Raw genomic sequence first — 24,941 nt, forward strand, 5'->3', positions numbered from 1 at the left:
TGAAAGGATCATTTAGATACATCTTGAAAAAATTGTAGAGGAAAATTCGCACTGATGTATCTATGTTGAGTAAGTCGATGATAAGTAGAAAAGTAAAAAAACAAAACAAAACAAAGCTCGTTTAGCAATTCTTCCCCATCCCCCAGGGAATTTTATATTTTATTTTATTTTATTTTATTTTATTTTAATTTATTTCATTTCATTTTTATTTTATTTAATTTTATTTATTTTTTATTTAATTTTATTTATTTTATTTTATTTTTATTTTATTTTATTTATTTTACTATTTTCTTTTCTTTTATTTTATGTATAGATGTACAATATAGTGATCCAACAATTCCATATATTACTCAGTGCTCATCACAATAAGTGTACTTTTCATCACCACCACTTATTTCACCACCTAATTTCATCCCCCCACCCACTTCTCCTCTGGTGACTATCAGTTTGTTCTCTATAGTTACGAACTGTTTTGTTTTATTTGTCTCTTTTTTTCCCTTTCTTCGTTTTGTTTTTTAAATTCCACATATGAGTGAAATCGTACGGTATTTGTCTTTCTCTAACTTATTTCAGTTAGCATTACACACTCTAGATCCATCCATATTGTTGGAAATGGCAAGATTTCATTCTCATTTAACGATTACTAATTTAACATTGGAACTTTGGTTTTTTATTAATTTTTAAAATGTTTTTATTTTGTTCATTTATTTTGATAGAGAAAGGAGACGGGGGTGGGGGGTGGGCGGGGGAGAGAATCCCAAGCAGGTTCCGCACCATCAGCACAGAGCCTGACATGGGGTTCCCATTCGCGAACCATAAGATCATGACCTGAGCCAAAAAATCAAGAATGTGGCAATTAACCGACTGAGCCGCCCAGGTGCCTCTGTTTGTTTATTTTAAATGAACATTCCCACGTAAATAGGAATAGGTTTTCAATTCATTTTTAAATGCATTATATTATAATAGGATCCATCAACAGATTTATTGGTTATACTGTATGTTTTCCAAATGATTTAATTAAAAGTTGCTTATTTCTAATAATAACAAAATAATAGTAATATGCCTACTGCATTTTAGGCGGTGCATACAGTGTATAAATTACTTCTCTTTATCTCTTTTGACCCAGTCAAAGAGTACTGTTATCCCCATTTACAGACTAAGATACCGGCATAGAGAGGTTAAGGAAATTTCCCAGGGTCAGAGATTGCTAAGGGGATTGGAACCTGGAAAGACAATGTGCTCTTAGTCACTACACCGGACTGATGGAGAGCAGGATTCCATTCACTCCAGCATATTGGCCATTTGATCATGACAAGGACTCTCTCCTTGACTGAACTCTACTCAGGCTCCTCTGAGCTCTTCTTCAGCTGGGTCCCATTCTTGGGGACATCCTCAAGAGCCCGATTTTTAGCAAGAATCACGCTAAACCAGTTTAGCCAGAATCCCCACTCTTGATATCTAGTCACCCTCAATATCTGGCCAAATTCCTCATCCCCCACCATCCTCAGCTGATATCAGATCATGGTGGCCTGTGTTCAGCAAGAATGCTGCTAGATCCGATTAGTCAGAATCCCCCTTTACGCCCGATGTTTCCTCTCAGTAATTTCTATCCACCAAACATCCTGCCCTGGTCCTTGGCTCTATTTTTTTTTTCCTTACTGTATTTGCAGTTAAGCCCAATTGGTCTCCCCTACTGAAAAACTGCATTGTAGTGGTTTCTATACCTATCATGAGAGTCCTGAGTAAATTCTGCCTTACAGTTTCAGCAAACATTATGAACAATCCCCAGGTTGAGTGTCACTGAAAGGAAAAGAATACCAGAGGGTAGTGAATGTTCATTTTCTCGAAATAATATGCGTCCACAGGGTGTCAATGGTATCACTTATTCATACCTGGAAACAAGATCTTGACATCTTCAATTGTGTGAGCAGGACATTCTGGCTTTCTCTTTGCTGAAAATAGAAGAGTAAAAGGATCATGGATTTTCCACAGGTCACATACGTAAAACATATTAGGAAGTGGAAGAAGGAAGAACACATAAAGCAAAAGAAGGAAGAAAGAAATGTATTTCGTGATGTATCTATAGCTCTTAGGGGACTATTCATATGTTGCCTGAAATGTATTATTTATATGTTTCATCACTACTCCTTACACTAACAGCTCCTTGAAGGTCTGTTAAATTAACTTTAGAGGTATCTCAGCACACATATCTAGCAAAATGTTTTTTCATAGGTAATACTTAAGGGATACATGTTGAATCAATATGTATATAAATGCTATACATAAAATAATGGCTAATAGCACAAGCTCTGGAGACAGACTCATTGACATTAAATACCAGCTTCACACTACTTAGAAGTTCTTCAATCTAAGGTGAGGTGATTTATGTAAGGCATAGTCATCTGGTCTCTAAACCTGGGATCAAAAGAGTAAAGATTAACTGAACTAACGTGTTCTGCGTTGCACAGAAAATTTCACACAGTAACCTGTTCATAAGGTTACTTATTGTTAAGTGGAGTTTTAAAATAACGTGTGTAGATAGTAAGTATGTAGTATAAAAGGCATCAATAATCATCAATGAAACGGAAGTACTGCTTTTTAAATATGTAATGTGTTCTCTTCTGCCGTTTTACGTATCTGATCATCTCCCTGCGAACCAGAGGGTAGGACATAAAGACTGTTTTAGTAGAAATGAAGAGAAAAACAAAATTTTATTTTTTTATTTTTGCCAAGATATAGAATATAATATTCTTTCATAGATGAAATATATATATTTTTAAACTCTGTTAGCTCCTATTTTGTATATCAAGAGCCACCCTTACTAGTCTAGATCATAATGTTATCATTTTATGTTCTAAAGGCAGTGGGTTGCCCATTCTATCCAGGCTGAAAGATATTTGGAAGAAAATGGTGGGCGGAGGTAGGGGAGATCATTAAACCAAGTCTTGTTCAATGTGAAGAAATAATAGGTGCAGACAGACAGAAAAGGGTCATTTGTCATCGTTTCTGTTAGGGGTCATGGAGAAGACAACACTGTAGGGTTTTCAGCAACAACCTGGGGCAGCAGAAGGGAGTTGAAGGTAGCACTTCTTAGCCACTCTCAGTACCATGTGTATAAAAGTAATCCAGCTGTCAGTTCCTGCCCTGTGGGGAGAGGTGGAAGGTAGCTGATGCTGGGAGGCAAGCTGACAAGAGGCTTTGCAAAGGTGAGAGCAGTGGACGCAGTTCCTATGATTCTTTAGGTGAAATGTGTAGGATGGTCAACCCACCTGGAGAGAGGTAGCTCATCACTGCTGGACATCGGGTGAAGGTAAATGAGCAGGGGGACCGCTGGACCTTCGACAAGCCAAAGAAGAGCAAAATTTGTGTTCCAGCAGCTCATGCATTAGCAGCAGACCTCAATAAGATTCCAGGGATTGGGTCTCACCAACTGACCAAATGGACATCGGCCACATCACATCAAATAACCAGACATATTCATTTTGTTCTCTAATGCATTTATCCTCACACTAGGTAAAGCCTTTAAATTGGGACTTGTAATAATATAGTCAGTGATCAGTATCTAAGCACCCGCTCTTCTGGAAAGAGGTTAAGTATATTTATATAATATTTAATACTACAAAATTCTCTTTGTGTATTTCTGTATTTAGCTGAGCCCCCTTCTGAGTAACATTCTCTCTTTAGATGTGTGAATAGTTGTAATCAGGTTAATGTCAAGTCCTGCTGGCCTGGGAGCCCTCTGATCTTGAGGTGGTTGCTTAGCTTTTCTCAGCTCCATTATGGGTTTATCTAAAAGTGTCACTGTCAGGGGCAATCTTTCCGCCTGTGGTTTCAAGCCAGCCTTTCAAAGTTTAGAATTACTTCCCAGTTCTTTATAAAAGACACTACAAAATAATCATTATGTTTTTCCTGTTTTTCATATACTTACGTTTTAAAGAATTATTTTAAAGATTTTTTAAATCTTTTAAATCTTTTAATATTAATCTTTAATATTGTTTATTAAAAACAATAAGGATTTTTTTAGAAAACTCCCCAAATATTTAAAAATAATCAAGTTTTGATATTAATGAACTAGTGACTGCAAAACCTGTCAACATGTGTCACAAAGGGATACACATTGGATAAATCATAGGATCGATGGAACTACATTGTATTGGTGTGTTTGTTTGTTGTTTGGATTTTATTTTTAAAATCTGCAAAAAGTAAAACAAAGGTCTTGGGTTAGGGGGTCACACGGTTGAATTTTGTCTGACTCACAGAATTGGTGCCGTGTTAAAAGGAAACAATAAATACTTACAAACATTTTTTTTTTTTTAATTGAGAATTCACAAGTCAGATGTTGTACATCTTAAACTGAGTTTGAATTAGGTGCTGTATGGTAAAACACTTGCTGTTGAGTACCAGTCAGGAGAGAATGTGACTCTTGATCTCAGGGTCATGAGATCAAGCCCCATATTGGGCATCAAGCCCACTTAAAAACAAACAAACAAAACAACCACAAAAGCTATTCCTACACGATGACATTAACTTGTTAAAATAAAACATTTATGCCATCACCAGCCACTTTCCCTCATTTATGTGGCAATGCATTTCATTGTGTGATTCTTGCTATAAGTCAAGTTTAGCTTGCGTAAACCCACGTGTGACTAGCTTGTAACTTGGTGGTGCTAAATGATTTTCAAGATCTACCCTGTCAAGGTCAACACGGGGACTACCACTCTGGCAGGGATGTGTCACGGTGGTGTTAAGCCATCGCCTTCAATGGTAACTTTGGAGAGATGTTACCACAGAATTTTAGTGATGCCATTACCAACATGGATGTCAGAGTAACTGACCCTGATATGATGAGTGTGTGCTTTATTAAATGTGCTATCTTTGTGAACACACATGTCCTTGATATCTGCAGCTATTAGAGTCCTTTACATTTTAGGTAACTGCAATGTTTGGCTACTCTGAAATTCCATGCCCAAAATTACAAAGAAAGCCATGGTTTCTAAATAGCTTAGATATTATCTTCTGCACCAAATAAATGAATAAGAGAAATATAGTAAGCACTGGTCGTAGAAATCACATACTTGATTGAATTTTTGAAACATGCTTAGATATTTAATTTATGCCAACAAAAATCCATAAATTCCTAATTTATTTTAATTTGAAATTTATGACATGCTTTAGGTGAAAAGGTACATCCATTGAACAACAGATCCAAATGAGAATTAAAAAATATACGACCATTTCTGAATTTTCCTTAGGGAAATGCATGCCATTTTGACAATTCTATTTGGAGAAGTAGAGAATAAAATGTATTGTCAAAAAATAATTGAGTTTAATTTATCAAGCTGCATTTCCCCAAAACATTATACAAATGAATAATTTAATCTCTTGTGTTTATAAATTAATCTCTTGTCAGGCAAAGTGTTTAGTCTGGGAAATGTGTGTTGAAGATGAATTTTCCTCTTTACATGAAATGAAAACTTCCTTTGTCCCTTTCTTAGAAAAATTCCAGACAAGTTCAACATATGATCCTGTTTCATTTGCTTAATCATCCATGTTGTTTTTGTCTTTGGGACAATGAGGCTGTTTAACCCATTGATAAACGTATTATTTGACAGATAACTGAAAATATGCATCAGGTTGCATTACCATATACACAAATACATTCTCTGCGGTATGCCTCTGACATAAGTAATTGAAGCAGAATTTTCTTTCGCTACAAGTTTTAATTCTGGAAAAGTCATCATGAATTGGAATCTGATTAATAGTTTATAGACAAAAATGTAATCCATTCTTAAAATGGACCTCAGTGTTTGTACTGTTCTAAATTATAAACAAATGATAAAGCATTATAAAGGATATCAGAAGTTATTTTCTTCAATCACTTTATTTTTCTTACATAAAACAGAAACTAGCCACGGAGAAATTGGCACATGTAATAAAGATGCTATATAATAATAACGGATAGGAACTAAAAATTTTCAACTCCACTTGACCCAAAAAATTGCAGAAGAGAGGCAATGCACATTTGCTATCAATAAATAATTTCACCATTAAGATTGTCCCTTACAGGAGCGCCTGGGTGGCTCAGTTAAGCATCTGACTTCCGCTCAGGTCATGACCTCACGGTCACGGTTCATGAGCTTGAGCCCTGTGTCGGGCTCTGTGTTGACAGCTCAGAGCCTGGAGCCTGCTTCAGATTCTGTGTGTCCCTCTCTCTGTGCCACACACACATTCTCTCTGTCTCAAAAATAAATAAAACATTTAAAAAAAAAAAAAAAGATTTTGCCTTAGAATGAGACTAAGTCTCATGACTTTAATGTAATAGATCCTCTGGTTCTTTTTCTGAAACCCATTGTAAAGTTTCACTCTTTGACCACCGTCTCTCCTTTTCCCAAAGCCCCTGGTAACCACTACTCCACTCCCTCTTTGTATGAGGTTGGCATTGAGAGACTCTACATGTAAGTGATATCATACAGTATTTGTCTTTCTGTGACTTATTTCGTTTAGCATAATGCCCTCAAAGTCTAAAGCCACCCATGTTGTTGCAAATGCTAGGAGTCCCTTCTTTCTCATGACTGAATAATACTCCAGTGTATACACACACACACACACACACACACACACACACACACACACACAACTTCTTTATCCATTCACCCATTGAAGGACGATTACTACATGTCCTTATCTTGATGTTGTGAGGGATGTTGCAATGAACATGGGAGTGAAGTTATATCTGCAAAATTCTGATTTCGTTTCTTTGGTATGTACACACAGAAAGGAGATCATTGAGTGTATTTAGAACAATTACTTTGAATTTTTGTCAGGTAATTCCTGGATCTCCAAATTTTGGAGGCCAGTTACTGGAAATTTATTATACTCCTTTTGCCGAGTCTCGTTTCCCTGATTCTTCATAATCGCTGTAACCAAGCATAAGTGTCTGTATATGTAAAGAAGGAGACACCTCTTCTATACCTTTTGGACTGACTTCATATGGAAAGACTTTGATCAGCATGTGGGCACATGGTGGAGGGTGTTATGACCCCGGGTCTGTAGCTGCAGGATACCACCTGCATGGGCACGTGCTGGCACCGGGCCGAAGGTGGCATCAGGCTGCTGGCTTCCACAGCCATCAGCAACTGTGTGTGATCAGCACTGTGGTGAATCCCTAGTGCCTCCATGGGCCGATGCACGTCTCAGCAGCATCTAGATGTCCAGCAGCTAGGAACCAGGGTGGGCAGCAGTGATGGCCAGGGCCAGTCAGGTGTGCACATGTGACTGGGAAGTTGCCCCAGGGGCCTGAGTAGTGGCAGGTGCTAGCTGTAGATACACACACAGTTTGGCCAGTCTGGGTAGAGTAAGATCGAAGTGGGGCCTTTGAGCAGTGTTTCCAAAGGCTGGGGATGCTAGTCCCTCACACCGTTGTTCTTCCTTTCCCTGCAAGGAAAGGAACTCTTTCTAGCTGGGGAGTTCCCTCTTAGGACGTGGGATGATGTAAGCAAACTAAAGTTGTCTTTTTTCTCTTTTTGGGCAGTTCTGCTTGGGTTATTTTGTGCTGCTGCGTTGCTAAAGGTTTTTAAGTGGACACCAGACTCTCTCAAAGCTATTTTTGTTCATGGATAAATTTGGAACTGTTGATCTTTGTGGGAGATAGAGGGTGGGGTTTATTGTACCACCATCTTGGTGAAGACTTGAGTGCGACCTTCCCACCATGAAATCTGTTTCAGGGTCCTCCTCTTAGTATTTATGATAAAAATCTTATAGCATTTCTGAGAAATACTTAGATATTTCTGATAGATTCATTTATACATCTGGTGAGTTACCACATACCTTTCTTCTGTATTTATTTCTACCTTACCTATCTCAGCTTTGTGCAGTGAACACTTTGGCATGTTATAGGTACTCTATCATCACCTAAATTCAGGTGTCTCTATTTTCCCTTGCTAGGTATTATTACATTGTTTTGCAAGGAACTGTAACCTTAGAGATGTGAAGATATTTCAGTATTGTTTGAACAATGTTGTTTTCCTAACTCACTATTGTTCAAATTACATCTTTTCTGGGGAACTAGCAAAGTAACACAGTATAAGAGAAAATTTAGTAAAAAAGTATTTAAAAAACTCTATATTTTTACGTATAATACCACTCCTGCTTTTCTCTTCTCTTCTCTTCTCTTCTCTTCTCTTCTCTTCTCTTCTCTTCTCTTCTCTTCTCCTCTCCTCTCCTCTCCTCTCCTCTCCTCTCTCTTCTCTTCTCCTCTCCTCCTTTCCCTTCCCTTCTCCTCTCTTCCCTTCCCTTCCCTTCCCTTCCCTTCCCTTCCCTTCCCTCCTCTCCTCTCCTCTCCTCTCCTCTCCTCTCCTCTCCTCTCCTCTGCTCTCCTCTCCTCTCTATGAAAATGAAAGGAACTCAGGGATAAACTGAGTTGCCAGATAGCACAATCTATTCAAAATGCCTCTCAGTTCATACAAAAACTAATTGTTATTGGGAAAACTTGTCATGCTTTATATAGTTATTTTTAGAAGAACTTTTACTTGAATAAAATCTTCAGTTTTTGAACAACATTGAAATTTCAAGTCCCACTCAGTTCACAGGTCTGTTTGAACTCTTCTAAATATTAAGAATTGATGCAATTCTGATTCATGCTAGATCTTTCCTCCCTAATATACATTTAACATAATTAATACTCAATTTAGATTATATGCAAGACCATTTGAAGTCTCATAATGGAAGGCTGTGATAAAGGCAGCAACAAACCATCCAATAAATGATCATTACCTTCTCACTGACACAAACGCTCCCTGGACATACAGAATACCTCCCTTCCACATTATACTTGTCACAGGAAATAATTTGGTAACACCTAATTTTTGTGAGTGCAATTTGCAATTTAGTCAGAATTTCAAGAGAACAAATCCATTTTGAGTTGTTTACTCACTTATATTACTAGTGTCCTACTTTTTCGTTGAAACGATACTATGAACCATGCTGCTTTCAGATTTTCTCTGCTGTGACTCTTTTAGGTTTCTTCTCCCCCTGGACACTTTCTACACTTCCAACCTCCATCACTTGCCTGCCCAGTCCTCTCATAATTGTAAGTTGAAAGATCACACGTGTTGTATCTCTAATTTATGCCTTGTTAGAAATTTAAGTAGATCAAATTAATTTGCAGCAAGTTAATCTTTTTTAACTATCATGCTCATTTGCATTTTAAAATGGATATCAAGTAAGTGATATAAATCTTTAATTATAATCAGTCATCTCATCAAATAAGAAAGTCCAGGGAATGTGCAATAAACTATTTTCTGCCCTGGAACCCTTCCAAATCAAGATTCAAGACCCCTCAATCATCCTAGAAAATGGAAAGTAGAGAATCTAGAAAGTAATATCACAATAATATTCCATCCAATCTGAGTGCGTGGCTTCTTTCTTTCCCAGTAATCTCTAGTTCCATCATTTATTAATTTTTATTCCAATGACCTAGAACTTCAGCATTCTCCCTTTCTAGTCTCCCTATGAGATTTCTTTCTTCTTCTAAGAGGTGAATTATGCTTTGCTTTTATTTAGTCTTTAGTAGATAATTACTGTTATCCAAGGTAACACTAGCCCAGGCTGAAGATGGTTTTTACTATCCCAAACCTACCTGAAAATTCAGGTGCTGAGCCTTTTTCTATTATGCTAGGTTCCTCCATGAATCCTTTATTTAAACATGATTTTTAAAATAATATGTCTATTCTTACTCAATGATTATTCACACTATAACATATATTTTTCTACTCTGATGAAATGCAGCCTCCTCGTAACTCAAATATAATAAGTAATAGTTCATTTTGCCATCTTAGTAGTCATATGGAAATTCAAGATAATTTATGGAAATAAGGGGACAGTTAGGAATCACTATTAGTAGGAACAGATATTTATTCTTCCTTGTTGTATTTAGAAGAGTTACAGTATACACATACACATAAACAAATGACTGGGGTTTGAAATAAAAATGCTGTAGAGTAAATCTATTGTCAACTATAGTCCAAAATGCTAAAGGAGAAAACTCAAAGGAAAAAAAAAATGGTACGTCTTTAGTTTGCCTTAGTTACAGGATCATGGAAAATTTTTGAGAAAATGACCATCTTGAATTTGATTACAAGTTGCAATTTGCAGTTTTGGAAAATGAGCTTTCATTTTTGTTTTACTAGCAATTAGTGTCAAGCTTGGATACAGATGGTGTGTTGTTAATCTGTGAAAGTTGGGGCTGTCTTTCAGGTATTAAAACAAATCAACAAAGTTGATTGCTCTATAATTGAATATCCACAATTTCATTTTGCTCTAAGTGTATTTGCTATCGCTAATGCTTATTGACAAATTTGTTATCAACCTATGACTTTGAGCCTTTACAGCTATTTGAAAGACAGAACACCATCTGACAGCCTTGCAAAAGATTGAGGGTGACTTTACTTGGAGGAATGTAGTATTCTAACATAAAATAAATTACGTATAGTGTTTCATGTTCATAGGTATTAAAAACAGTTATTTTCTTGACCTTACCACACACAAAAATAAACTCAAAATGGATGAAAGACCTAAACATAAGGCAGGAATACATCAAAATCCTAGAGGAGAAAGCAGGCAAAAACCTCTTTGACCTCAGCCGCAGAAACGTCTTACTCTACATTTCTCTGGAGGCAAGGGGAACAAAAGCAAAAATGAACTATTGGGACCTCATCAAGATAAAAAGCTTATGCACAGTAAAGGAAAAAATCAGCAAACCTAAATGGCCCCGTATGGAATGGGAAAAGATATTTACAAATGACATCAGAAAAAGGATTAGTATCCAAAATCTATAAAGAATTTATCAAACTCAACACCAAAAAAATTAATGACCCAGTGAAGAAATGGGCAAAAGACCTGAATAGACACTTTTCCAAAAAAGACATCCAGATGGCTAACAGACACATGAAAAGATGCTCAACATCACTCATCATCAGGAAAATACAAATCAAAACCACAATGAGATACCACCTCACACCTGGCAGAATGGCTAAAATTAACAACTCAGGCATGACAGACGTTGGTGAGGATGTGGAGAAAGAGGAACCCTTTTGCATTGCTGGTGGGAATGCAAACTGATGCAGCCACTCTATGCTGAAACAATACAGAGGTTCCTCGAAAAATTGAAAATAAAACTACCCTACATCCCAGCAACTGCACTACTAGACATTTATCTAAAGGATATGGGAGTGCTGTTTTGAAGGGGCACATGCAACCCATAGCAGTGCTATCGACAATAGCCAAAGTATGGAAAGAGCTCAAATGTCCATTGACTGATAAATGGATAAAGAAGATGTGGTATATATATGCAATGGAACATTACTCGGCAATTAAGAATGAAATCTTGCCATTTGTGACAACATGGATGGAACTAGAGTATATTATGCTAAGAGAAATTAGTCAGAGAAAGACAAATATCATAGGACTTCACTCATATGTGGAATTTAAGATACAAAACAGATTAACATAAGGGGAAGGAAGCAAAAATAATACAAAAAACAGGGAGGGGGGGGCAAAACATAAAAGACTCTTAAATACAAGACCAAACTGAGTGTTGGTGGAGGGGTCTTGGGTAGAATGATGGGCCAAATGGGCAAGGGGCATTGAGGAGGGCACTTGTTGGGATGAGCACTGGGTATTATACGTAGCTGATCAATCACTGGATTCTACTCCTGAAATCATTATTGTACTATATTCTAACTTGGATATAAATTAAAATAAATGAAAAAAAATAAAGACAGATTATTTTCAGGAAACCAAAATTCATTTAAAAAGTAAGTCCTGCAGGGACTGGGTGGCTCAGTTGGTTAGATATCTGATTATTGATTTCAGCTTAGTCAGTCATGATCTCATGCCTCATGAAGTTGACCCCATGTTGGACTCTGCCCTGACAGTGCTGAGCTGAGTTGGGATTTTCTTTCCTTTTCTCTCTGCCTGTCTCCAACTTGCATGCGTGCACATGCAAACACATGGAAGCTCTCTCTCTCTCAAAATAAGTAAACATTAAAAAAAAAAAAAACACACATAAGTAAGTCATGTAGTGCTGCCTCATTCCTATTTCCTCCTACCCGTATGTTTTTATGTAAACCTTGCAGTTGTTGTTTTTTTATAAATTTTATTCTACTCAAATACTATTTTCATTTATATTCTTTAGAATAAGAAATTTGGAGTTTGGTTCTTACATTCTCCAAATATATGTGAAGAAAGCAAGCATATAAATGAATGAGAAGGTGGGATTAAATAATGCAATCAGAGTTAATATCTCTTAGTTTCCTCCCATCATAAAAGTAACTTATAATTAGTATAAATCTTTATAGGTCAGTAGGTGAGATGTATAGTGGTGTATTGTTTATAATAGATACCTACAACACTAACTAGTTGTATCATTTTTTTAAAAATCTATTCTACTGTGGCTTTAAATACATTAAGTAAAATTTTGTTCTACCAGGAACTTGAATGACATGAAATCTGAAGTTGTTGTCTAATAATAAATCATTTAACTAACAAGTGAACCTAATTCTAGCTAATTATTAGAAATCCACATATCAATGGGACTTTTCATTTTCAACATAAACTTTATGGATGAAATAATGATATCTTTTAAAATACAGGAGTTTTGACTGTATCTGGATATTGATTTTGTCATTTCAAAGATTTTCATATCATCTCTGCCCATGAAGTAAGTAATGACCCACTATTTACTTAGACAACTTAAAAAATGCAACGTGTCCTGGCATAAAGCAGCCACTAAAATAACATAGCTGACCAGTATTTATTATAGTCAGTATATCATATTTTTATGATTTATGTTAAAATTTACTATTTTTCTGGGGGAAAAGGTAAAGTGGGCTAAAAACACTTTAAATGTATTTCTTGCTCTTATTCTAGTAATGAGTGGGTCAAAAGATCTGCAGAACTGCCTTCTTCCATGTGGTCATTCAGGGATCCAGGCTGTCAGAGAACTTGCCATCCTTACTATATGGCTTCCAAGGGCTCATGTCCTTTTCTCTCCATCAAGATGGAAGAAGAAAAGAGTGTATGGGAAGTGCCATGAACCATATCTGGAAGTGGAGTTCATCACGTGGGCTGACATTCAATTGGCAGTTCAATAGAATAGAACTTACAGAGTATCTAAGTAAAAGAGAATGGGTAATGTAGGTTAGATGTGTATCCAACAATAGGAGGAGAACATTGATTTGGGACAATTGTCATAAATCTCTTTTACCAGTGCTCTTTGTGACTCCATTTCATGGTTTCAACATCCTTATTATATTTGTTGTTGATTTGTGCATAAATGAGATGAAATGTAAAAAAAAAAAATAATGGAAACTGATAGAGCCAAGGTACAGGTCTGTCTGATACCTGATACATCTGTTCTTTGTCATTTTAACATTCTTCAATATAATTACTGTTAATTGATTATTTTCATTATTATTTATATAATAACATTAGAATGTATTCTTTACAATAAGAATTTCCATGTCTAATAATGAATATGCTATCTATTCTATACCTAAATGTATATAAATTCTACCAGAGATGGTGTATCTTCTCATTTCACAAATTCTTTTTCTGTTATTATTCAGTTAAATGTCAGGTTCTGCTCTTTTTCTCAACAGACTTTATCCTTTCTCTTTTGTGGAAGTATTTCTTATTTTCCCAAGGATAATCTCTACATTTTAGACTATGACAAAACAAAACACATTAAGATTTTTATATCATAGAGAGTCATCCAAGGTTAGTGGACAGACTTTTCTCTCTCTACAGTGGCTCTTTTATTTGTTCATTCAACAGATATTTGTGGAGCCCCTATTAAGCATCAGTCACTTTCGTGATACAGAAAATAGAGTAGTTTACAAAGCAGAGAAAACCCTGTTTCCATAAGCGAGCTTTCATTGTAGTGAAGAACACAGATAATAAACAAATATATATTATATGATATAATGTAAGGTCATTCAAGGGATTTGTTGAAAAGGAAACCAAATAAGGTGGATAATTGTTTAATATATTTTTTTTATCCAAAACAATGGGATTTTAGATACAGTTATCACTAAAGTCCTTTATCAAGATTTGGCATTTGAACAAAAAACCTGAATTAAATTTAGGTAAATGGGAACTACCAGACTTACTAGTATTTTATATAGAACTTTCTCAAGTCGCTAGTACGCAGTTATGGAGTTTGTCTGTTTTGTGATAAATTACAGACTGGATCAACTATAGAAAGCAGCTTTGTAATGAGCAGCTGCAAGTAATGGAAATGTTAATTAAGTTTGTTGATGCACCTGCTGGTGCTGTTTGTTGCATTTCTAACTTGGAGGCAGCGGTGAACCAGGTAAGTTTGCAGGTGATCAAAATTTACCTGTGACTTATATATATAATCAGGTAAAGTTTTCTGCACATGGATATACACAACTGACCAAATAATTGAGAATTTGTTATTTTTTGACATAGATAAACTAAATTGTACCAACCTTGCCAAGAGAAGTTCTATAAATAGCAAATTTTATAATACTATTTTGTAATTATTATTAGTTCACTTCTTATATTGTAGATCATACTACTGAAAAGATTACTGGAACCATTAAACTAATATAATACGGCCATACTATTACCTATAAAATGAACATCAAATAGTCTTTCAAAACTTTCTGGAATTTTGCATTTGTTGACTATGTCTTCAGAAAAACTACGTATTACACCATTATTTATATAAAGGAAAGCTTTCTGATTTCTGTTCATACGTATTATGCAAACTTAGTGAGAAGTACCAAGGACCAAGAAGATGAATTCATTTTATGTTAAGTTGATTTGTGTTGGTTGGAAGAAATCAAGGTTAGTGTTGGAGAAACAGTATAAAACTCTAGTTTTTTGAGAGTAGCTTTTAAAATCATCAGATATAGCACAGATGGCAAGATATCAGAAATAAGAGATATCTTGGAATGGAATTTGAAGTGAATTTTAACGGTTATAAGTAAAGCAAAAAGTATTAAGAATACAATTTTATTGGCTGATGCTAGCGTTCAGAAGGAGACGTACCAAAAGAAATAAAATTCAAGAATACTTTATATTTTATACAAGCTATAATTTCCAGCATCTGGAAGCTTACAACATAGAGTAGACATCCACGTATCTCTCTCAGAATGGACTGAATCGCCTTGTCGATATCTACTATTGACATTGTTATTCTTAAGTGCCTAGAAGTAAAAGTAAATCATTTATAAAAATTCCCAAGTAAAAAAGAATAGGAAAGATGTGAAGTTGTACCTGAATCAGAATTTTAGATATTATAAGGAAGTCCCCTCCTTTCAATTCTATGTCAGTTCAATGGAAAGCACATGCTTTTTTGACATCTAATGCTTTTCTTTTCTTTTTTTTTTTCCTTTCCTCTTACTCCATTAACCATTCCTCAATCTCTTTTCCTGGTGTCTCAATTTCTTTTCTTGCCAATACTCAGCACATGTTACCTTTATGTGGTGTTTAAATTCTGAGTTTATAATTTCAAGTGTTACTATGTCTACTTAAAATTCTGCATGTTGGTATCAGCTTCATTCATTATTTTTATTATTTCCTATTTCCATCATTGATTAGAAGTTGTTTCATTTCCAACAATAAGTTTCATGTACTTGCGACTGTGTATGTGTTTTTGTTGTTAATTTCTAATTTTATGAATTCCAACAATAGAGGCTATATTTTATGTATTTCTTACGATATCTCAAGAATTCCCTGATAAAGGGTTAACATCTCAAATCAATAAAGAACTTATCAAATTCAACTCCCCCCAAATAACTAATCCAGTTAAGAAATGGGCAGAAGACACGAACAGACACTTTTCCAAAGAAGACATATAGATGGCTAACAGAGTCATGAAAAGATGCTCACATCACTCACCATCAGGAAAATACAAATCCAAACCTCAACGAGATACCATGTCATACCTGCCAAAATGGCTAAAATTAACAAAACAAGAAACCACAGATGTTGGCAAGGATGTGGAGAAAGGGGAACTCTCTTACACTGTTAGTGAGAATGCAAACTGGTGCAGTCACTCTGGAAAACAGTATGAAGGTGTCTCAAACAGTTAAAAATTGAACTACACTATGACCCAGAAATTGTACTACTAGGTATTTACACAAAGGATACAAAAATACTAATTTGTAGAGACATATGCATCCTAATGTTTACATCAGAACCCTGATGTTTACATGAATGGATAAAGAATATGTGGTATGTATATCTATATATAGAGAGAGATAAATATATATCTATCACATATTAATATTAATGTAATATATATTAATATAATGTTTCATATATGTATTATATATATTAGTAAGTATTAATATATCATATTTTTGTATTACTCAGCCATCAAAAAGAATGAAATCTTGTCATTTCCAATGATATGGATGGAGCTAGAGTGTATTATGCTAAGTGAAATAGGTCACAGAAAGACAAACACTATATTATTTTACTTATATGTGGAATTTAAGAAACAAAACTGATGAACATAGGGGAAGGGAAAAAGAGAGAGAGAGAGAGAAACAAACATACAAACCATAAGAGACTCTTAACTATAGAGAACATACTGAGGGTAGATGGAGGGAAGTGGGCAGGGGATGGGCTGAGTGATGGGCATTATAGAGGGCATTTGTGTTGAGCACTGGGTATTCTATGTAAGTGACGAATTACTAACTTCTACTTCTGAAAACAATATTACACTATATGTTAACTAAGTAGAATTTAAATAAAAATGTGATAGAAAAAGAATTCTCTTATAGCAGAGTACATAGTCAATTTTTAAATTTTGTATTTTTCTTGTTACTTGTGAAAGATCTATATATATCTTAATTTTTTGACTTCTTGATATATATGTTACTCAGATAGATGTTTTAAAATCTGCCAATTTAATTGTGTATTTGCTTGTAATTTCATCACTCTTTGCTTTATAATTTTAGGACTATCATTTTAGGTGTCTGTAAGTTTAAATAGTCCTGTTCATTGTGTCCTTTAATCAATATCTCTATAAAATTTAAGTACTTAATGTATCTGATTGTTACTATGTCTTATGTATCTTCATGCTTTTGCATTCAAATGGAGTGTATTGTTTTGTTTTTATATCAGTATTCATTTAGACTTAGCATGTTTAATTTCTTTTTTTCATACCATAGCTTTTTGGCTACTTCCTCCTAGGTTAATATTTTTCTTATCAAATACTTTGCATTTCTCATTTTGTTTACTTGTTTCTTCTGGAACTCCTTATAAACAATACCTTGCTTCTTTTCAAGATATTTTGGATATTCTTAAAGTCTATTTTATTCAGTTTTCCTCTCTTTATTGCTTTGGTTTCCATTCTGGATTATCATCTTAATTCTAGGTTAATATTTTTCTTATTATTTATTCAATGGATTTTCCCTCTTATTGACTGAAATAATTAGAAAGTATTTATTTTTCACAACAACCCCTTTAATTGACCCTTTATACTGCCAGCTCCTCTTGTAAATAAAGGTTTACTCTTATTATAAAAATGAAACTTTCTTTTCATTTCTGAGATTTTATATATATGAAATATAAATATTTATTGAATTTACCAGTCACTCATGCAATTGAGTTTTCTAGTGCTGTTTGCAAAATTTATCTTACTGCTCATTTTGTTTGTGAATTATTTTGTTCTGTGACTTGTTCCCATGTTTGGTTTTCTGCCTCTTCAATCCAGTTCTCTGGGATGCTTACTAATAAAGTTTTAATTTAGAAGGCCAGGTACTGGGGTGCCCAGGTGGCTCAGTTGGTTAAGCATCTGACTTTTGCTCAGGTCATAATCTCCCATTTCATGGGTTCGAGCCCCACATCGGGCTCTTTGCTGTCATCACAGAGCCTGGAGAGTGATTCAGAACCTCTGTCTCCTTCTCTCTCTGCCCCTCCCCTGCTTGCACTCTCTCTCTCTCCCTCTCTCAAAAATCAACAAACATTAAAAAAAAATTAAAGAAAAAGAAGGTCAGGTATGGTCCTTGACATTCCATCCCCTGGAGGGTTGGCTTAGCTAAGCTAAGTGGCTTAAAGGATTCTATATCAGGAGCTCAGCTTCTGTTGCAGATAGATCAGATATTCAGCTGTAGAAGTAGCTAGGAAATACTTGTGAGGAGGTAACCCATGCCATTAGTCCATTTAGAGCCTCTAACTATTCCATACTGCTTTGTGAAAGCAATGATGTGTCTGAGGATAGAAGCTGATTTCTATTAATCTACTGGCTGAGTCATCCTTTCCACTGTGTTGTTTATTACCTCTTATACAAATGATGATCTCTGATGGACAGTAACATATGATGCAGACATTCTCACATTTTGTGCCTATGCCTATTAAACCACCCACATGCCTATTCTCTAGAACTCCTTGTCATCAGATTTCCAAAATTGCTACTTCCCAGGCATCTGACCAACTAACATGGCCTGGGACACAGCTTATGAACTCATGCACACTTTTAATTCATTAAACTTCTCTTCCACCCAGTGTAAATGAAAAAGTACACCTCAATAAGTTTTGGCCACCAGAAGGATTTCTCCTCATTACTGATGGGGCACTATTTAGTTTTCACTAAATACAGGCGCTTTCCAATTTTGGTGGCTTGATAATAATTGCCTTCTGATGGAAAATTTAGGCTACATGGTCTCTTGATGGTACATGGTTTAGCACTCAGCTTTTCACCAGGATGTGGTACCATTCCAGGAGCATTGCTTGGATGGGGTTGACTTCTCAGTTGTAGGTAGAATTCCCTTGCTCCTAAACACTGGGATATGTACTGCATCTCTCCTGTTGGGTTTGCCAGAAGGCCCACCCATTGTCTTTATGATAGATACCTCTAGAACCGATGTCAGTGTTACTTTTATTATTGAATACATTATCCATTGTCCATCTCTATTTCTTTTTATTTTTATTAATTAACGATTTTTTAAGTTTATTTATTTTGACAGCGAGAGAGAGAGAGAGAGAGAGAGAAAGAGAGAGAGAGAGTGAGCACCAGCAGGGGAGGGACAGAGAGAAGGAGAGAGAGAGAGAATCCCAAGAAGGCTTCACACTGTTAGCACAGAGCCTGACATGGAGCTTGAACTCACGAACGTTGAAATCATGACCTGAACCAGTCAAGGGTTGGATGCTTAACTGACTGAGCCACTCAGGACCTTTTTCTTTTTACACCTTAACCTAGTTCATTCATTTTCTCTATGCTGGCACTGACTCAGAAAACATGTTACATGTTTAATATCATAGAAATCCAGGAGGCAATCAATCATCTGTTCAGGGAAGGTTCAATGTATCTGGTAGAAGCTGCTGAAATATTTTTTGCCTTCTCCCAATCCAGCCTGATTATGTTAAGATACTTTCGTAGGGTTCCTTCAATTCTTTGCTGGTAAAAATCCATTTTACATAAACAGAAAATCACATAGCAAATTCAGCATTCCACATAGGAAACAAATAATTCTGAGTATTTCAAGTTGAAACTGATTGAACATAGGGAATTGCTTGCTTGCCAAATCATTAGTGAGCTAAAGAAATGGAGGTTAGGTCCATTGTCTGTAACAACACATCGCTGCTGCCATTGACCTGGGGCACAAAACTGCTATTGTCAGTGATAACACTGCTGTCTACACAGAGCCACCACACTCATGCAGGTGGTGATTGAACTAGGAGATTCTGCCAGATGCAATGCAGAATAATCCACTAAAGATTACCTATAAATTGGCACTGCTACTGAAACGTCGCCTTCTCTGTCCTGCCTTCTGAATTTCGCCCAACTGCATCAAGAAGAGAGTCTGAATTTTACCCCGTCCTCTGGCTACATGCAAGTCTCTAAACATAGATTTTAATCTTCCATTCTCAATAATGCGAGAGTGATCTTAGAAAGGAGTGGGAATAGACGTTGTGTCAGCCGACGACACCTTAAACAAAGAAGGTAGATGATGAGAGTTTGTAAAGGAATTCGAACACCATCCTGTCTTACACACAGGTAAATGAATTAATGAGTAGTTATGTAAACCTGGCAAAACCGTGTTGTGATGGCTTGGCAAGCATCTCCTATATTAGTTTCCTGGGGTATCCATAATGAAATACCATAACTAAGGTTGCTTTAACAGCAGACATTTTTTCCCTCACAGTCTGGAGGCTTGAAGTCCAAGATCAAGGTGTTGATAGATTTGATTTAAGGTCTCTCTTCTTGGCTTGCACATAGCCACCTTCTCACCACGTCTTCGTACTTTCTTCGTGCGTATATCCTTGTAGTCCCTGTGTGGGTCCTAATATTCTCTTCCTATAAAGACTTCGGTCACATTGAATTATGGCCCACCCAAAGGGCCTCATTTTAGCTTAATCACCTCTTAACAGGCCCTTTCTTCGAATACAATCATATTCTGGGGTATTGGAGGTTAAAGTTTCAACATATGAGTTCTGGTGGTGGCACAATTCAGCCCATAAATCTCCCCTCCCACATGTTTAAAATTAATTTTACAAGCAGATTAGGACCATTTGTATTCTCATAGCTGTTATGAAATTATATGAAAGATCATGCTCGTGTACATTTACAGTAAATTTTACACTAAAGAATCAAAATGAACGAATATATACGTTCTCCACCCGACCTTACAAAATAGCTAGCTGAGTTATTTACACACCACCTTAAGGACATTCAGAAGCAAAGAAGCCCTTTTCCATTGTGCAGGGTATATCATTGCCAATTCATCATGACCCTAGCGATTCACAATGCCTCATTTTACCCTGAGAAACAAACCCAATTTCTAAGTTTCTGAGAAACAGAAATAGCTGTTGTTCAATTGGTTAAAACTAATTAATCTGTTTTCTTTATAGATAGAAAGAGGAAACAGGTGCTCCTATGATTTATGAAAGAATGTAGCTCACAATTATTACAGTGAAATACCAGAGTTATGTCAATCTACATTCAATGGTGCAAACACTATGACCATAGTGCAGTCAAGTTCGCAGATCAATGTTTTAAAATTCTAACCGGACTTTGACTAAAGTTATTTTAATTATGCTAATCTAAAACTTTCTCAAATGCTCCCACTGCTCATTATCTTTCAGCAAATCGTAACTGTTTTGTGGTACTGACAAACTACATTTTGGAATCGAAGGCCACTGGCATTTTTATAAATTATTTAAATGTAAAAATTGCTGCATAGTGGTTCATGAGAGTCCCTTTCATCACGGCGTTCACAGTGTGAAGATACAGTGACAGATCATTTCTAGGTAGAATCAAGGTGAGAAGTTTGCTCCAATTACCGCACAGAATTCCAGTAATAAAAGGATATTTTTTTGCTTAAATTGGCAACACAGAAGGAAAGGTCAGCTCTGGCATACGTTTGAGTATAAAAGTGAGCTTATTAATTTGGCTTCTTATACACAAATACAACAAATAGGTCATTTCTGATACACTAACTGACTTTTATCCGAGGTAAAATAATGAATAAATTAAGAAAAGGTGATGCAATCAATATTATACAAAGCTATTTCCAAGTATTTTTGGGTATATCACAAATGAATAATAATTAACAATGATTTTAGATGTATTTAATTAAACCACATACCAATTATTATAGACAGATAGATACATGGATACATACATATCCCATATCCTAGTTGTTTTATATATGTTACATGTGTTTATATGTATAATATGTGTTGTATATGTGTGATGTATTGTTATATGCTATATCCATTTACTGGATATATATTTACTGGATATATATAAACATACACACACACACACACACACACACACACACACACACACACATACACACAGATGGGCATTTGGTTTCTTTCCATTTTTTGACTTTGTGAATAAGGCTGCTCTACACTTTGTGTACATATGTTTTGAAATGTAATTCACATACCATATAATTCAGCTACTCAAGGTGTATAATGAAATGTTTTTTGTTTTGTTTTGTTTTGTTTTAGTATTTTGACAGGTTTGTACAATCATCACCACAAACTATTTTAGGATATTTTCATTATTCCAAAGGGGAAGCTCTATACCAATTAGTAGTCATACCATATCCTTCTACACCATGCCCCAGGCTTAGGCAATCAGCAGTATCCTTTCTATCTGTATAGATTTGCCAATTTGGATATTTCATATAAATAAAATCATACAATATGTCTGTCTTTTGTGACTGACTCCTTTTATTTATCATGTTTTCAATGTTCATTCATCTCCTTCTATGTATCAGGATTTCATTACTTTTTAGTGACAAACCATATTCCACTGTATTAAAATATATTATTTTATTTATTCATCAGTTCATGGATGTTTGTTTGTTTCCATTGTTTTTTTAATGAATAATGCTACTATGAATTTTATGTATGAATGTTTGTATGTATCAGGTATATACCTAGAATAAAAATTGTGGAGGTCATAGGGCAATCCAATGTTTCACCTTCTAAGAAACTGCCAGACTTTTCTAAAGTAAGAGGGTTCCCAGTTTCTCACATTCTCACAATATTTTGTTATCTGTTTTGGATTACAGTCATCCTAGTGGGTGTGGCATAAATGGCACTATGGTACAACTGTCTCTTATTCATACGTCAAGTAGAAACAAATACTCTTAAGTTATCGCTAATGATCACTTAAATTGGGCAAGATAAGCCATTGAGGTGTGCTGATCTTGCCAATTGTCAACACTCTGCAACCACTGATTTAAACAATTAGCAGAGATACCGAGCAAAGAAGAAAGAGTAAAAGGACACAGAAAGAGTAAAGCACTAATGAAAGAGTAAAGTAACTAATGTTACTGGATATACCATATTTTATTTATCCATTCATCACTTGATGGACATTTGGGTGGAACATGAAAGAACAGTAGGGAAAGGAAGATACATAGTAGCATGAGGCAGAGGTAGGCTTTCAATTCAAAGGAATCCGATTATCATACTATCCCAGGTAAATAATTTTTAATCTAGGATCCTATGCTTAAGCAAATGATCAGACAAATTGGAAAACAAATGACCACATTTTTAGGCATGGATATTTCAACAAACAAGCAAGCAAAAGAAAACAAAAACAAAGTATGCAAAAAAATCCCCAAGACGCTCCCAGGCACCAGGAAGTTAAGGTAATTGAATGAAGGAATAAAAGGAAGGCAGAGGAACATAGAGCATCTTCAAAGGAAGATACTCAGTAGAGCAGGGAAGGTAAGAACATCCATGGTATACTATGGCCTGCATTTCTCTCCCAGCAGCTTCCTCAGCAGGAAGCAGAGAGACTGTGTCATTAACAGCGTAGTCTCCTGAAACAAACGGAAATCTCAGGTTGTCTGACATGTTTGTGTGGAAATTTGACTGAGAGCTTGAGGAGGGTGTGGAGAGAGTTAGTTTGGAAATACAGCAAAACTATCAGTCACTCTATACACAAAAACTGAAAATAAAAAGTTGTACCTAAAGGCAATGTAATGATAGTACACTGAGCAGCCCAAATTCGTATCCCTAAAACCAAAATAACACAAGCCCTGCATATTGATTTAACCCAGTGCTGATTTAATGACAACTGAAGATGTAAGGAGAAGGAAAAGGGTATGACATGATAAAAGAAATAAATCCTCCCTTCCCACAATAGGAAATCAATGGGTGCTTGAAAATGATTAATCATTATTGCAGTATAAGCATACAACTTAAAATTATGAGGGGGTATATGAGAAACACAGTAAGGGGTGCCTGGAGGGCTCAGTCGGTTAAAAGTCTGGTCCGACTTCAGCTCAGGTCATGATCTTGCGGTTCTTGAGTTCAAGCCCTGCGTCAGTCTCTGTGCTCAGAGCCCGGAGCCTGCTTTGGATTCTGTCTCCCTCTCTCTCTGACCCTCCCTCCTCTCACACTCTGTCTCTGTCTCTCTCTCTCTCTGAATAATAAATTAGCATTAAATATTTTTTTAAAGGAAACACAGTAAAAAGAGTTGTAACTACTTACTTCTAGGGAGATGGATGGGGAGGAATTGACACTTGAGATTTTCTACCTTGAATATTCTTCTTTGATTATTTTTAATGTTAATTTGATAAGCATATATTCAGATTATTTTCATTCATATTACCTTTGAAGTATGCATTTTTTTAATATGTGGCAGGTCACCATAGTGCTATCCTCATTAAGAAAACAACAACAATGCAAAGATAAAAAACACTGTGTTACATTGCCTACAGTTCCTTTTCCAATTGGAAAATCCATTTCTGAGCCTCATCTTTTTTCCTCTTTCTTGCTTTAAAGAAATGTTTTATTCTTAAACATTGAAACTAATTCACAGTCAAAACTATTTATTTATATTTATTTACTTACTTATTTCCCTTCAGGTTTATTATCACTCAGTCTATGGCTAGCATCAAATCGCAGGAATCTCACATTACCTTGACTTGATGTCCGGTGTTCTAAACTTGTTTTCGTATTTCTGTCAGAGAAATCTGTGTTGGTTTCATGGCTATCCTTCTATCCAGGGAGTCTTTGTCCATGATCTTCCTCTCTTTTTCCTTTATGATTTAAGTTCCCATCCCTGGGCGTCACTCTCTGCATAAAGACTTTCTATATTAAAAAAAAAAAATCAGCATTATAAATATATGCTCTCCATTGGTCTCTTGTCACCATAAATAGTATGTTATACGTTCTCCACATCCCAAGCAGCACTCTGTGCATAAAAAGTAATAACCATGAATATAAAATCTGAGTAAACTATTAAAGCAATTCTTATTGAAATGCGGGTCAAGGACACTTCTGTGACTTGTATTCAAAGGTAATTTCCCCAATCTTGATTAGTCACATGGTGACCTTCTAATAATATTGTTTGTTTTCTTGACAACAAGAAAACAAATGTACTTATTCAAAATATCTTAATTTGTCTTTTTTCTACAATTCAGTGAATC

General features: G+C 35.6%; 1 long non-coding RNA gene across 1 annotated transcript; it reads right to left on the reverse strand.

Moving 5' to 3' along the window:
- Nucleotides 1-1,892: 1,892 nt before the first annotated feature.
- On the reverse strand, nucleotides 1,893-24,594 carry LOC128778350 (uncharacterized). Its single transcript, XR_008423948.1, has 3 exons — nucleotides 24,432-24,594; nucleotides 3,270-3,336; nucleotides 1,893-1,952 (listed from the first exon to the last, which is right to left on the reverse strand). It is a non-coding gene; the product is annotated as an uncharacterized LOC128778350 (long non-coding RNA).
- Nucleotides 24,595-24,941: the final 347 nt, after the last annotated feature.

This window comes from Panthera pardus, unplaced genomic scaffold (assembly GCF_024362965.1).
Source record: "Panthera pardus isolate Hobbes unplaced genomic scaffold, ASM2436296v1 HiC_scaffold_2, whole genome shotgun sequence".
Taxonomy (NCBI): domain Eukaryota; kingdom Metazoa; phylum Chordata; class Mammalia; order Carnivora; family Felidae; genus Panthera; species Panthera pardus.